Below are 15,450 nucleotides of genomic sequence, written 5' to 3'. Positions count from 1 at the left end.
TAGCGGTGATCACGGATCACCTGTTTCTGTGACCTCTGGGAGGTCAGGGCACGCTGAGTATGGCCTCTCATTGAATCCATTTACCTATCAAAGTCTCAAGTTTATCTTTGTTTACGGCTGTGTAATGTTCCATTATGTAAAAATACAACATCTTTTTTTATCCATTCCTCAGCTGATGGGCATTTGGGTTGCTTCCATGTATAGCTATTACAAATTTTGCAGCTATAAACATGGGTGCACATATATTGCTGTGGTATGATGTTTTTAGTTCTTCAGGAAAAATACCCAAAAGGGAAATCGCTGGGTTGAATGGGACCTCTAGGCCTAGTTTACTGAGTAATCTCCAGACTGATCTCCACAGTGGCTGTACCAGCCTACACTCCCACCAACAGTGGAGAAGGAGCCCGTTCTCCCCACAGCCTTACCAGCATTTGTTATTGGTTGATTTCTTGATGATAGCCCTTCTTCCTGGGGTGAGATGGAATCTCAACATCGTTTTAATTTGCATTTCTCAAACGACTAAGGATGTTGAACATTTTTTCATGTATTTATTTGTCATTTGTATTTTTTTATCTGAGAAGTGTGTACTCATCTCACATGCCCATCAAATGTGACTGTTAATATAAGGTTTGTAGCTGTTTGGCAGAAGCCGGAAGTCTTCTGTTGGTCCTAATTATTCTCTTTTGCTTTCTGCATATACTTACAATGTGCAAGTAGTAGGGGCTGTTGGGCCAGAACATGATAGTAGATTTGTACATATGGCCTAATGGCCTCTATTTCTCCCTCTCAGTACCTCTTGGAAGATAACACTCATTTATTACTATATTCTTTCCTTCTTAGTAGGATGATGGAGTATTTAATGCAGAAAACTTGGAAATGAATAGAAAATACAAAAGAACTCATAATATTACCATAGTTTATTGCTAATCATTTACAAACACGATAGAATGTGGCTATTATTCCTGTTTAACAGAGGAAGAAAACAACACTTAGGAGGCTGATGCAGGAAGACTTGAGCTACACAGTGATTTCCTAAGGCCAGCCTAAACTACATGGCAAGACCCTGTCTCAAAAATTCCAAACAAAGGAGGGAAGGAGACTGACTTGCCTAAAATCATAGTTTAGTAGATGGTACAGGGATGGGGATATAGCTCAGTGGAATAAGTGCTTGCCTGGCAAGCCTGGGGTCATGAATTTGATTACTGGTACCAAAAAAAAAAAGAAAAAAAGTAAAAAATTAGATGATAGAGCTGGAATTAGAACTTGGCTCTCTGTCTCTAAAGAATATACCTTTTCCTTGAGGTCACTTCATAGGAGAATAAGGTGCATGACTAATACATATTTCCTTCAACTTCAGCATGATCTTACATCTGTAAGACTTAAATTACCCATTTTAGAGAAGTTAAAGTGAAGTATGTCTTGGAGGAACAAGAAAACAGCCTGTTGCTAGTCACAGGTGCAAGTCTCTCGGTCCTCCAGCCATCATACCTCAGTGAAAGGAGTCACTGGTGAGGAGGTAATATGCTATTTTTGACAACCCTTAGGCTGTAACTACTTATTAGATCCTTCTTGCATATCTCTGTCTTCCTGAGAAACCACTTTGAAGATACCACCACGTATTACAGCAGCCATTGATATTTTCCTACTAATCTATCCAGGACTGTGTTAAGTTTGTAATGTTCCCATCCTATTTCATAATGTATGTTTATTATTATGTGTTTCCTACAACAACCATTGAGAATAGTTAATGATTTTTCAATAGGTCACTCATGTATAGCTCTATTTATTTTCTTTAGAAGCCACTTTGAAGATACCAAAGTATAGCACAACAACTCTTGATAATCTCCTACCTCTTTTGTCTCTAACGCACTATTATTTGTCTATTTGTTTTCCTGAGAAACTATTTTGTAGATAATAATATGTAAAACGATAACCATTGATAATTTCCTACCATTTTGTCTGTAATTTGCTAAGTCCCCCCATTATGTTATCCTTCTTTTATTCTTTAAAATAAAAAATAAAAAAAATAAAGTGAAGTATGTCTGCATATTTATGTTTTCTAAATACATGTGGCTTGTACATATACATATGCAGTCACAAAATATTGTTTGTAATGATGAAAAATATTTCAGTGAAATGTAACTTTCAAAACTCTTTTAAAGGAACCTTTCTTCACTGCTCGTGTGAGTGTAGACTGGAGCAAGCACTGTGGAAATCAGTTTAGAGATTCCTCATAAAACTAGGATGAGAGGCCCTATTCAACCTAGCTATTTCCCTTTTAGGTATTTTTTCAGAAGAACTGAAAACATACCACAGTGATATATGTGCACACACATTTACAGCAGTGCAATTTATCAAGCTAAATCTTGGAAACAACCCAAATGCCTATCAACTGAGGAATGGATAAAAAAGATGTGGTGTTTTTATACAATGGAGTATTACTCAGGTACAAAAAAGATAATCTTGAGGCTTTTATAGAAAAATGGATGCAACCTGAGACCATACTCATAAGTGAAATAAATCAGACCCGCGTGTATAAACATCATATTGTCTCCCTAGTGTAAGAACCTGAAAGAGTAAATAAAATCTGAAAGGTACAATAGATATTGTGAAAGGGAAAGATGTTCAAAAGGAAAAAACAACTGGAATGAAGGAAAAGAGAAAACAAAGAAAGAAGGGAAAAACATATATATATATATATACACAAGATAGCTAAGATAATTATACTACTAATTTATAATGCTTTATTGAAAGGAACAGTTAATGTTTAATTGTTTGATCAATCTTACATGCCTATATTTGTTTATCTGAGTAGCCAATTTAAAGATAACACTATGTAATACAACAACCATTGTTAATTTATCACCTTGTTTGAAATTCTGTATTTTTTACTGTTTTTGTGTTGTTTTATGTCTTTTGTGTTTGTTAATTTGTTTTTGTTCTTTTCTCTTTAAAATAGAATTTTAAAAAAATCTTTTAGCCTATAAACCCAAAATGTGGGAGGCTGGAGCAGGAGAATCACTGCAAGTTCACATCCAGCCTGGCCTACAAAGGGAATTCAAAGCCAATTTGAACTGCACAGTGAAACTCTTGTCTCAAAAAGACAAAAAACAAACAAACCTTTTAATACTGAAATTCCAACTGCTATTATTTCTGGGGACAGAAACTGAAGTGAGCACTGATTTTCTTTTTATCATCTTTTTAAAAAGCTAAAAAATTAAAAAGATCAAGGTAAAACAAAGTATATGTTCATAGAAAGATAACCAAAAATAAAATTTCCCACCATTCCTGAAGAGAGTCTGCAGGGATACTTGCACACAAACTGGATCTGTGCCTCCTTCCAAGGCAAATGGCCAAGCCTAAGTATAACAAAACTTTGTCCAGAAAATATTTCTACTCTGAATCACCATTCATATATAAGCAGTTTAGAAAGAATTTTCATACTCACTGTCTCAAATGGCCAGCTTTCCTAGGGATGTGGTACCAGGGCACTCTGACAAAGTGTACCACTGAAGCTACAAATTAACTCACCTCACCTGACTGAATAATCTCCTTTTTTCAAATTATTCAGTATTATATCTCATCCTTAGGTCAAACCTGTCCCCATGTGAAGCTTGTTCCCACTGTAAAATGTGACTCTTTATTGGTTAGTTAGATTAATTTCAGTATCTAGGAGAAACAGAAAGATGCTACCACAATCACATTTTTTATGTTATACTTTGCACTTTTAAACTACTTCTATATGATCATCACATTTGAACAGTGTAGCATGGCAAAATATAGTAAGATTTCTTACAAAGAAATACAGGATTCTAAGCATGAGGCAGGGTAGGAAAGTCATGGAAAAGAAGCCTTAAGTAACAAAGTCATGAATCTGAATTCAGACCAAAAGGTCCTGGGTCTGAAAAGACTAAAAACAGTGCCTGCCAACTGACTCCATTTCACTGAGACTCTGCAAGCCTCCTGACTACTTGGCAAGCATATTTCCTTCCGCATGTCAAAGCTGACCAGGTAAAGCTAAAACGGAAATAGTTCTCTGAAAATGGAAGTATACAGACTCAAACTAGGCCACCTAGGTTTGAATCCCAGTTATATTACTTACTAATTATGTGATTCTCAACAAATTATTTAATGTCTCAAGGTTTCTATTCTCTACTTGAAAGAGTGCTATGACTGCACTATTTTAAAAGGCAATGTTTTACCAATGTTTCTACTCCCTTTCCCTTTATGATCTTTATAACACAAGTAATCAATTAACAATATCTTTAAATTATTTACATTATTCTCACCATTCCCACTGCAGAAAGCACACTCCATGATAGCAAAGACCCTAGTTTTGCTCAATGCACTGTCTCCAATACACTGGAATAATGCTTGATCTATAGGAAGCATTCTAATATATAATAAATAAAAAAGTATTTACAATTTGGAAACTGTGAGGTATGGCTCTATGAATGAATACAAAAATATATTTAGTGGGCTTGTATGAAATGTGCCCAACATAAATTAATAATATGAAAGTCTACAACTCATAGGGTTTAGTAGTTAACCACAAAGCTTGAGTCACCCTAGTGCTATCCACTATAAACCAATATGTAGCAATATTGAAACCTAAGTTGCAGAAAAGACAAGTCAAGGAATTTAGGATCTGCCACCAATTCCAAGGCTGTGAGATGAAGTCCAACAAATGTATTTGCTCTTTTTTTCCTTGTTTGACCCTGACATCCATGAAAGTCATACACAAATGAATTAAAAGTGAAAAAACTTAAGAAAAATAATCATTTGTTCCCTATCTGAGAAAACGACCAGGCTTGAAAAGTGAGGATAACAAAAACCACCAACATGTGCTTTGACAATGTGACAGCTAAGCAAATATTTTACATGATTTGCACTGGTGACTCCTGAACAAATCATTTCTCCCACTATAGCTATAACTTCTAAGTATATTCAAAAGAAAAAAAGGGAGGGGATTGGATTAATGTGCTTTATAATGGGGGAGGATGAACGAGGATTTAGGCAGCAATTTCATTTTTTGTTTTTGGAAAACCAATATCCTTTTGTTTTAAAAAGAAAAAAATTCAGGAGCTTCTGCAAGCAAAGTTTTGATTTTTAAACATGGTGTCCACCACTTTTCCTCAGACAATGATGCCTGATGATCCTATCTGAAAGCTGCACCTACCTGAGTCTGGTAGCATGTGTCTGTACTACCAGCTATTTACGAAACAGGCAGAGTTTGAAGCTCTAAATAAATAAATAAATGCTACACTCTGCACTATACAACTTTTGGTGGTCATCATCCCACTTGTAGTGCTCTACTTTATCTTTTATACATTTCACTTACCGTGATATACTACATAATTGACTTGTGTTTGTTTTTGTCTGTCTCTACCAGTTAAACTGTAAACTCAAGAAAACAACAGGAATGTTTACCTATTTTTGTATCCTCATGTATTCCCTAAAAGGTAGGCATACCTATCAATCAAAAATATAATTGGAGGACTGAATCCGATGGATAAATTATAAATCCACAGCCAAAAGATCCTTATCTGTTCTCTGGGAAATGATCACAGTATAGACACGGCAGGAAGAAAAGAAGGGAGAACAGTCTGCTTTTCAAGTAATGGTATCCACTAAACTTCTTTCCCACTTTCCCCATGTATTTCTAGAAAAAAAAAAAAAAAAAGAAAAATCTCATCTCCCAAAAGCACAAAAATCAGTCATACAGACACTCAGAGACTGGGAGGAGAACCATTTTTTAAAGAAATAGGAAAAACCTGAGGTGAACAGAAATTTCATGCCAAACTCTAAGACCCAGAGCCGGCACAGAGCTGAATTTGGCGCCTATAAAATAAATGCTTCTGTAGTATAAATGAGAGGTTAGAAAAAGAATGAAAGAAAATTTAGTCCAAAACATCTTTTAAATTATGAAACACAATCACTTGTAATATTACTGATATAAAGTGATTTTTGCTTTTTTTCAAATACTCATTTTTAAATTCTGTGATATAATAAATTTTACATAGTAGACATATCCTCTGAAAATATCTTTTTTAAGTGGCTTGCCTCTGAAAGAAGTTAAAAGTAAAACTTATGCCTCTAGATTACAGTAACAGTAATAAAAGAGATTCTGGAATGCTTTGTGCATATCACTCTCACTGTAAACAATGAAATCATTGTAAGCAAAAATCACAAAGGCAGAGAAATCAACAAACAGAACAAAGAAAGCCATTTGGAAAACCCCAATGATCAACCACCTTCTTGATCTATCTCCCAGCAGGATGAAGGAAGGAGGAGGATCCTGAGCAAAACAACAAAAAAGAAGACTGAATTAATTGGTCTGCACTGGAAACTACTAAAAGAGTGTTACATTCCTGCATAGAGGACACAGGAAATGGTAGGAAAGACTGGAAACTGATGCTGGAAAAGACTAAATTTAAGTTCATCCAGATCAACAGCCAGATGTTCCAAACATCCAGCCCACAGAAGTATCTACTGCAAGGGCTGGGCCATCAAGGTTGCTGATGAGTACTGGAAAGCTTCCAAGACCAGGTTTCTTTAGAGATGAAAAGAAGAAGAGTGGGGAGAGGGAAGAGAAGTGAATCACCAATAGTTTGGGCATTATTAAGGATAAAAAAAAAAAAAAAGAAAACTCAGGCCCCAAAGCAGGCTTTTTTCTTCCTTTTTTCCTTTCATGAATCTGAAAGGTTCCATTCCTGATCCCCAACAGCTAATTTAGACTTTTGAAATAAAACAAATTTTTTAAAAGTACAAGAAGAGAACAATTTAATATGATTAAACAAATGCAAAAGTGAGCCAAATTGAAGTATCCAAGAAAGAAAGAAACAGGAGTTGTTGAGATGGCTACCAGTTTGGACAGCACAAGTTTATATGTTAAAATAATCCATCCAGGCTATACAACGAAGGAAGCACAGACATTTCTAAAATAGGGAAATGGAGGGCTAATTATGAGTCTAGCCCCACCCACTACTGAAGAATTATCCTCAGGTTTCCTAGAGCAGTCTAATAATCTGACACACAAACTAGCAAAGCCCTCTGCTCTTCAATGCTGCACATAAACTCACTGTCCTGTTTCTAGCTTCCGAGTTATGCAAGTGAATCCAGCAATATAACGGTGACATGCATTTTCCCCATGGTAGATACATCAACAGAGACCTCACCTTGTCACCGTCATCATGACAAATGTGGTCGTGATGGATGGACTGGCACTGAAAAGAAGCACCAACACTACCTATAAGAAAAAGGGAGGAAAAGTTAAAATGTGGTAATTCTGTATATTTAAACTGTTTTACCAATTAAAAGTACTTTTCCCGCTATTATCCCATCTAATCCTCAACAATCCTTGAAAGTAATGCAGGGTAGGGATTATGATTCATGCATTTTAACAGAAGAATAAACAGGCCGATTCACACTCGCAGTAAGTGAAGGAGCGGGTCTCAACTAAAACCCTATCACTCAAACCCCTAATTTACCACTTCATACCATACCAGGAGGTCTAATTTCAAAATAAGGCACTTAAGTAAATATGCATCCTTAAGCCAAACTCCTAGTAATGAAGAAAACAATTATGTTCCTTTTCACACTATACATATTCTGAAGACAAAAATCTACTCCAGAAATTCTCACCATATAAAAACCCAAGCTATAATCACAATTTCAAATGTTTTTATTACTTTACATATGTACTTAATATTTACAACATTTGGGATTTTATTTGTTTTGTTTCTTGAGACAGGATCCACTATGTATTCCAGGCTGGTCTTGAACTCACTATGTGGCCTTGGCTGGCCTTGAACTCAGCAATCCTCCTGCCTCAGCCTCCTGAGAGACATATGCCACCACACCCAGCTAACATTTGTTAATTTAAATAACTATCCCCAATAACAAATGCTATACAATAACTTTTACATTGTAACAGGAAAGCAAACTATTATTCAATAAATGAATGGAACAATTACCTATTTAAAAGTTTTTTTGATTCCTACCTCACACCAGACACAAAATGAAAGATCTATGTAATATTAAAAGAATTATTACAAGAAAATATAGGTTCTTAAAAATATTTTTGGAGTAAGAAAAATCTTTTGAAAGAAGATACTGAATCCAAAGTCAGAAATGAAGTCAGCACACGACTCTGAAACCAAAGGCTAATAAAACTGCTTTTCCTTACATATGAGATTTTGACTTTGTTAACCTGATTAAGAGAGCATGCCAATTACCTTAGGTGAGAATAATGCTTACTATACAAAGTACTGAGTTGGTAATTTCTGGATGCAAAATTGTTATCTGGAGAAGCAGCACAATAAATTACCTAGTAAGAAAGCCATGTTTCTGAGTTTCCCTGAGAGTGATGGCTTATAATTAACCTTGTCCTACTAATTCTAATCCTCTTCCTCGCAAAAGATCCTGAAAACTATGCTTATAGAGTTCTTCCAAGAGATACCTTCTCCTGTGGGAATTAGGTAGCTCTACACTCAACCAACATGGATGACATCTCTATGAACCTGAGCCACCAGATGAACACTTCAGAAAGTATGTAGCACTTACACAGACTCTCATTGTCTTAATGATGCACTGTAGTTTCTCTCCTATTATACTTCTAAATAAAATGGTGCCAAAAGAGACCCACTGGAGTTTTATTAGTCTAACTGCACTACCACTGATTATAAATGAAAGACACCATTAAAATGAGAAAGCAAATAATCTTCCTCATAAACACAGGAATATAAAAGTTACAACACACAACATATGTGCCATAATGAATGTTATAATACAATGGTGTCATCTTACCCATGGAAAGCCAAACTGATCCAATAAAAGAAAAATTAAAGAGCGAGAGGTATAGCTCAGTGGCAGCACACATGCCTAACTTGCATAAACCCTGGGCTCAATCCCCAGTACTGCTTAAAAAAAGAAGGAAAAGTACAAAGATCAAATATTAGAATGAAAGTGATTTTAGAGGTTTGATAATAGTTATTTTCCATTTTTATCTTTTTTAAAAATAAACTTGTCAATAAGCTTAACAAGTGTTTGCTACTAAATGTCAACTCTAAGGAAAATGAAGTACAGTGGCCAAAACTGTACAATTATGGGTAAGAATAATATAAACCATAGAATTCCTTCTGGTACTGATTCTAGTTAACATTTTCTAAATTCATAATTTGAGATAAATAATGATCCCAAACATTAAAATCTTCTGGGATTGTAAAATGACTAATCAAAACAAACTACTGCATAAAAAAACACAATACAAAGGGCTAGGGGTATAGTTCAGTGGTGGAGTAGAGTGCTTGCCTAGCATGTGGAAGGCTCTGGGTTCAAATGCCAGTGGCACGTTATCATCAAAACTGTGGCCTCCAGAGGGTTGGAGAGATGGAGGTTGAAATTCATTATTCATACATCCTGGGTAGGAAGGCAGTGAGACCAGGCTTTGGGCAGAAAACTTTTTAATAGTGGAGAAAGGTAAGGCCAGAAAAGTCTTGAGTTTGCCACAGAGGCAAATCTGACCAAGGTCAACTCTGGCTTCACCTTCTTCATTAATTTAGAGAAAAGGGTCAGACAATTGAGGTTTGGGAGCCTCTGAGTTGCCTCTTATGTAGAGGGGGACAGAGAAGGGCACCACCCTAAGTTGGGTAGCTGCAGCCACTTTTGCTGTGCTGGGCCATGCAGCTCTTCCCCTTTGGAAATTCCTTTGCTGCCCAAACTTTTTAAATCTCCCAGGGCCTGGCAGAAGCCCACCTCCTCAAAGCCCTCACTACTGGCCAGAATATGGGTCACATAGCCTGACTTTGTGTCCATTTGAATAAGGAGAACCTGGCATTGATTCACTTTACTGTGTGCCTGCAGAAAGCCACTTTCTTCTCCTTAGACTTCAAGTTTTGGGGCTTCACTAGGATCAGGATTAGAGAGGTGAGGGGGGTACATTTTCCCTCAGAGATTGCTGGCCTCCTCCATACCTCTCTCACTGCCCCTTCACAGCATCTTCCCAGAGCACAACCAACTTGGCCAGCAGCTCCCACTCCCCTCTACGGGAAGTGGTCAAAGGGACACACTGCCAGTAGTTCAGAATGCTTGGATCTTCTCAATACTTTGGGATGGGGAGGATCAGGGAGATGCACTATTAGATGCCAGGTTGTTTGGTGCCCCTCAAGACTCTTGAGAAAAGTCTTCAAAGGCTCTCCATCTCTTCTCCAGGGCATGGATAAATCCTCTATTGCCCAGGAGCTGTACAGAGCTGGCAAGATATGATTTATACATTAAAATTTAGGAGGTACTAGGCTCTTCCCCTTCCCTCCCTCTTGTGGAGTTCTCTATTTTTTTGTTTCTGCTTCACATCTTTCCTGGAAGATGCCTCTCAGCAGCACAGATCTAGGGCTGGAAAAGGGCATTAACTCCGTGCTACCCAACTGTTCCTAAAGATGCCACCCTGCCTGTAGTAAGCAGGGCTGGCCACCGAAGTGCAGGGCTACAGGGCGAAAGGACCCAAACTCTAGTAACTTCGCAAAGCACAAGGCAGTCTATTAGGGGTAGCAGCAAGATACCAAGTGCAATGCAGACGAAGAGCTCTCTGAAAACAGCTTCCTGCCTGAGTGAGGCTGCAGTTTCTGAGGTCTTCTCCAACCAAAGAAAGAAACACCGAAAACCTAGATCTCTCACTGAACCATCCCTGGCTACACAGTGATGAAGAAAACAATTCAACAGGAAGAGGTAACAATTATAAATATATACACAGATAACACTGGCACATACAACTTCATAACAAACAGTAATGGACATAAAAGATCAGACCAATACCAACACAATTATACTGAGGGACTTCAATACCCCACTATCACAAATAGATCAACTAGACAAAAAAATTAACAAAGAAGTATCAGAGTTGAAACACACCTTGGGACAAATGAATGTAATAGATATCTACAGACTGTTTCACCTAACTAGAACCAGAATATGTATTTTCTCAGTGACACATGGAACACTCTCCAAAACAGACACACACTAGCCCATAAAACATGCTTAAATAAATACAAAACCATCAAAAAAAATTCTGTGCATATTACCAGGTCACAGTTCAATAAAACTAGAAATCAATGACAAGGAAATCACAGAAATTATGCAAACACATAGAAATTCAGCAATACACTTGTGAATAATCAATGGGTCACAGAAGAAATTTGTCCAGAATCAAACAATAATGCCAGTACCACAAAAATCTATCTAAGCAGTCCTAAGAAAAGTTCATAGCAAAAAAAAAAGTACGTATATGTATACACAGGACAGCTAGGATAATTGCAATACTAATACCTGTTGGTTTATTGAAAGGAACTGTTAAAAAAAAAAAAAAAAGAAAGGAACTGTTAATGTGTAATTGTTTCATCAGTTTTGCATGGCTATTATCTAGTTATATATGCAACCATTTTGAAAATGACATTATGTAATATAATAACCATTGTTAACATCCTATCACCATGTTTTGAAATTCTGTATCATTTTTATTGTTCTCTATGCTGTTCTGTTTATGTATTTGCTTTTGGGTTTCTTTAATGAAAAACAAAATTTGTATGTATATATAAGGATAGCTGCAATAAGTGTATTGCTGATGTCTGTGGTTTATTGAAAGGAACAGTCAATGCTTAAAATTTTCTTTTTTCTTGACCAATTTTGCACACTTGAATTTGGTAATCAGAATGACTGATCTGAAAACAACAATATGCAATGTAAGAATCATTGTTGAACTCCCACCATCTTGTGTGGTGAAATTCTGTGTCATTTCCGATGTGTTTTTTTTTTTATTACTTATTACTGTCTTTAATTGTTTGATCAATTTTACATTATGTCTGATGGACTGAGCAACTTCACTGAAGATAATAACAGTATGTAATGTAGCAACCATTGTTAATTCCTATCATTTTGTTTTGAGGTCATATATTGTTTTTGTTGTTTTTGTGTTGTTTTGATTTTGTCTTCACTGTTGTTTCCTTATTTTTTTTTAATTTTTAAAATAAAAAAAGAAAAGTTCATAGCTATGAATGCCCAAATCACAAAAATAAAGTGAGACCAAATAAATAACCTACTGATACACCTCCAGGTCCTAGGAAAAACAAAAACAATCCAAATGCAAAGTGAATACTAGTACAAGGGAAGAAATTATAAAGCTTAGAGCAGAAATTAATGAAATTGAGACTAAAAAAAATGTAAAGAATCAATGACTCAAAGGCTGGTTCTTCAAAAGAATAAACAAAGGTGACAAATTCTTAGCCAATCTTAAAAAAGAAAAAAGAAAAAACAAAAGACCCAAATCAATGTGATTAGAAATGAAAAAAGCAAAATCACAACAGATACCACTGAAATCCAGAAAAGCATTAGTATTTCAAAAACCTGTACTCCAATAAAATGGAGACTCCAGAAGAAACAGATTCCTAAATACATATGAATTACCCAAGTTGAACCAAAAATACATAAAAACCCTGAATAATCAATCGAATAACAGGGCATGAAATTGAAGCAGTAATGAAAACCTACCAGCTGAGAAAAGCCCAGGAGCCAATGGAGTCACCACTGAATTCTACAACTTCAGGGAAGATCTAATACTACTACTCCTCAAACTCTTTAATGAAATTGAAAGGTAAGGAGTACTTTCAAACTCATTCCTGGAAGCTAGCTAGCATTGCTGAGATTCCAAACCCACACAAGGACCCAACTAAAACAGAAAACTAAAGGCTAGTCTCTTGATTCTCAGACAGACACTGGCAAATAAAATGCAAGAAGTCATCAAAAACAACATACATCAGGAACAAGTAGGCTTCATCTTAGGGATGCAAGGATGGTTCAATATATGCAAATAATGAATTTAATATACCATAGAAACAGAGACAAGAACAAAAATCAAGATCATCTTAATAGATGCAGAAAAAAACTTTTGACAAAATTCAACACTGATAAAAACCCAAAGAAAACAGATATATATATGGACCATACCTCAATCTGATAAAATCCATTTATGACAAACCAATGGCCAATATCCTATTAAATAGGAAAAAGGTAGAAGCTGAAAGTTTCCCCTCTAAAATTAAGAACCAACAAGGACGTCCCCTATCACCACTCCTATTCAATATATTAGGGCAACCAGGTAAGAGAAAGAAAGAGACAGAGAGAGACAGAGAGGGAGAGGGAGGGAGAGAGAGGGACAGAGGGAGAGAAGAGGAGAGAAAAAGAGGGAGAGAGAGAGAGAGAGAAAGAAACAAAGAAACAAAGAAAGAAAAAGGGATTAGTATAGGAAAGGAAGAGGTCAAATTATAACTTGCCAATGACATGATCCTCTCTACAAAACACTCAAAAACTTCTACCAAAATATTCCTAGAATAACCAAATTCAGCAATGCAGGACACAAAATCAACACACAAAAATCAGTAGTGTTCCTGTACATCAACAATGAACCCACCAAGAAAGAAATTAGAAAAATACCATCCAGAGGAGCTTCAAGGAAAATTAAATACTTAGGAATTAACCTAATAAAAGAAGTGAGAGACCACTATAATGAAAACTATAGTTGCCTGAAAAAGAAGACTTAAAAGAAATCAGAAAATGGAAAGACATCCCCTATTCCTGGATAGGTAGGACCAGCATTTTCAACATGGTCAAAAGGGAGGGGAAGGCAAGACAGAGGACCTTCTATAGAGCAAAGGAAACAACCAGCAGAGTGAAAAGAAAACCTACAGAATGGGGAAAAATTTTTGCCATCTACTCAGACAGAGACCTAACATCTAGAACACATAAAGAATTCAAAAAATATTAGATCCTCCTAAAAGTCTCAATTTAAAAATGGGCCACTGAAATGAAGACACTCCTCAGAAGTACCAATTACCGATAAATACATACAAGTAAGTTCAGTATGTCTGGCCATTAGAGAAATGCAAAGGAAAACAACACTGAGATTCCATCTTACTCCAGAAAAGTGGTTATCATCAAGAAATCACATAATAACAAATGCTGTTGAAGCTGCCAGGGAGTGGAGTGGGGTGAGGGGTAGGAATGTAAACTAATACAACCATCATTGAAATCAGTAGGAAGATACCTCAAAAAACTCAAAATAGAAATTCCACTTGACTCAGGTATTTGCCTTCTGGGTATCTTCCCCAAAAGAGCTAAACTCATCATATTTCAGTGATACAAGCACAGCCATGTTACAGCAAAACAATTCATAATAGATAAATCTTGGAAACAGCCTATATGTCCATCAACAGATAAATGGATAAAGAAAATGTGGTATATATACCTATGCCATACAGAAAGATAAATATGAGTCATTAGTAGGAAAATGGATGCACTTTGAGACTGTAGTTTTAAGTGAAATAAGCATACAAGCTTAACTATTACATGGTTTCTCTTACATGAGAAACACAAAATATAAATAATTTAAAGAGCAAAATAAATGACAGATAATAGGAGGCAAGAAAATCGATCTTTTCCAAGTGGAAAGGGGACCTAGAGATGGAGTGGAGGGAAGAGGGGACGGAAGTGAAAAGAAGGGAGAGTAAAAAGAATTAAGATGTACGTAATCATTACGTATTACAAACGTACTAATAAAAACTAATGGAAGCTGGGTGTGGTGGTGCACATCTGTAATCCCAGCACTTGGAAGGTTGAGGCAGGAGGATCACTGCAAGTCCAAGAGCAGCCTGGGCTACAAAGTGAGCTCAAGGTCAGCCTGAACTACATATCAAGATCCTGTCTCAAAAAGACCAAAAAATTTAATGGAAAAACATAACAGAAAAGTGAGCAAAGGATACAGTCTCAGAAAAATACAAATCATTTCAGAAATAAGTCGTAAATTTTAAATATAAAAATTACACTAAGATATCTTTCTTATTCATCAAATTGGTAAAGATCAAGAAGCTTGAGGGCTGGGGACACAGCTCAGTTGTAAAACATATGCTTAAAATGCAGAAACCCTGGTCTCAAACCCTAGCAGACTGCCCTCAACCCATAATTCATCACAGTGTTGGAAAGGTATAAAAAAAAAAAAAATTCAAACAGTATTTATTGTAGGTATATGAACTAGTACAGATGTTTATTTCCCTTTTTCTGTCTTTCCACCTTTCTCTTTTGTAGTACTGGGTAATTCTACTCAGGGCCTCCTACATGCTAGGCAAGTGCTCTACCAATAAGCTATACTTAAATTAGTACAACATCTAAGAAAACTGATTGATCTGCCTGTCTGTCTGCGTATCTATCTATCTACTGACACAGAGTCTCGCTCTATAGTTCAGCCTAGCCTTGAACTTACTAGGTAGCTCAGGCTGGCCTCCAACTAATGCAATCCTCTTGCCTCAGCCTCCTAAGGTGTATGCCACCATGCCAAGCAGAAGAACAATTTAGTAGTTAGCTACCACAATTAAAAATACATGTTTCCGGGGCTGGGGATTTAGCTCA

At 36.3% G+C, this 15,450-nt stretch overlaps 1 protein-coding gene across 3 annotated transcripts in view; it reads right to left on the bottom strand.

Moving 5' to 3' along the window:
* The window catches only part of Rnf38 (ring finger protein 38), a 159,789-nt gene that overhangs the window by 112,593 nt on the left and 31,746 nt on the right, over positions 1-15,450 (bottom strand). For all 3 annotated transcript variants that reach the window (XM_005382907.2, XM_005382908.2, XM_005382911.2), the window contains exon 2: positions 7,179-7,249. The gene's annotated coding sequence lies outside the window, so the exon portion shown is untranslated. The remainder of the gene's footprint in view (positions 1-7,178; positions 7,250-15,450) is intronic.

This window comes from Chinchilla lanigera, unplaced genomic scaffold (assembly GCF_000276665.1).
Source record: "Chinchilla lanigera isolate Chin_1 unplaced genomic scaffold, ChiLan1.0 scaffold00018, whole genome shotgun sequence".
NCBI lineage: Eukaryota > Metazoa > Chordata > Mammalia > Rodentia > Chinchillidae > Chinchilla > Chinchilla lanigera.
The sequence above is the reverse complement of the archived record's forward strand: the minus strand, read 5'-3'. Positions and strand labels throughout refer to the sequence as shown.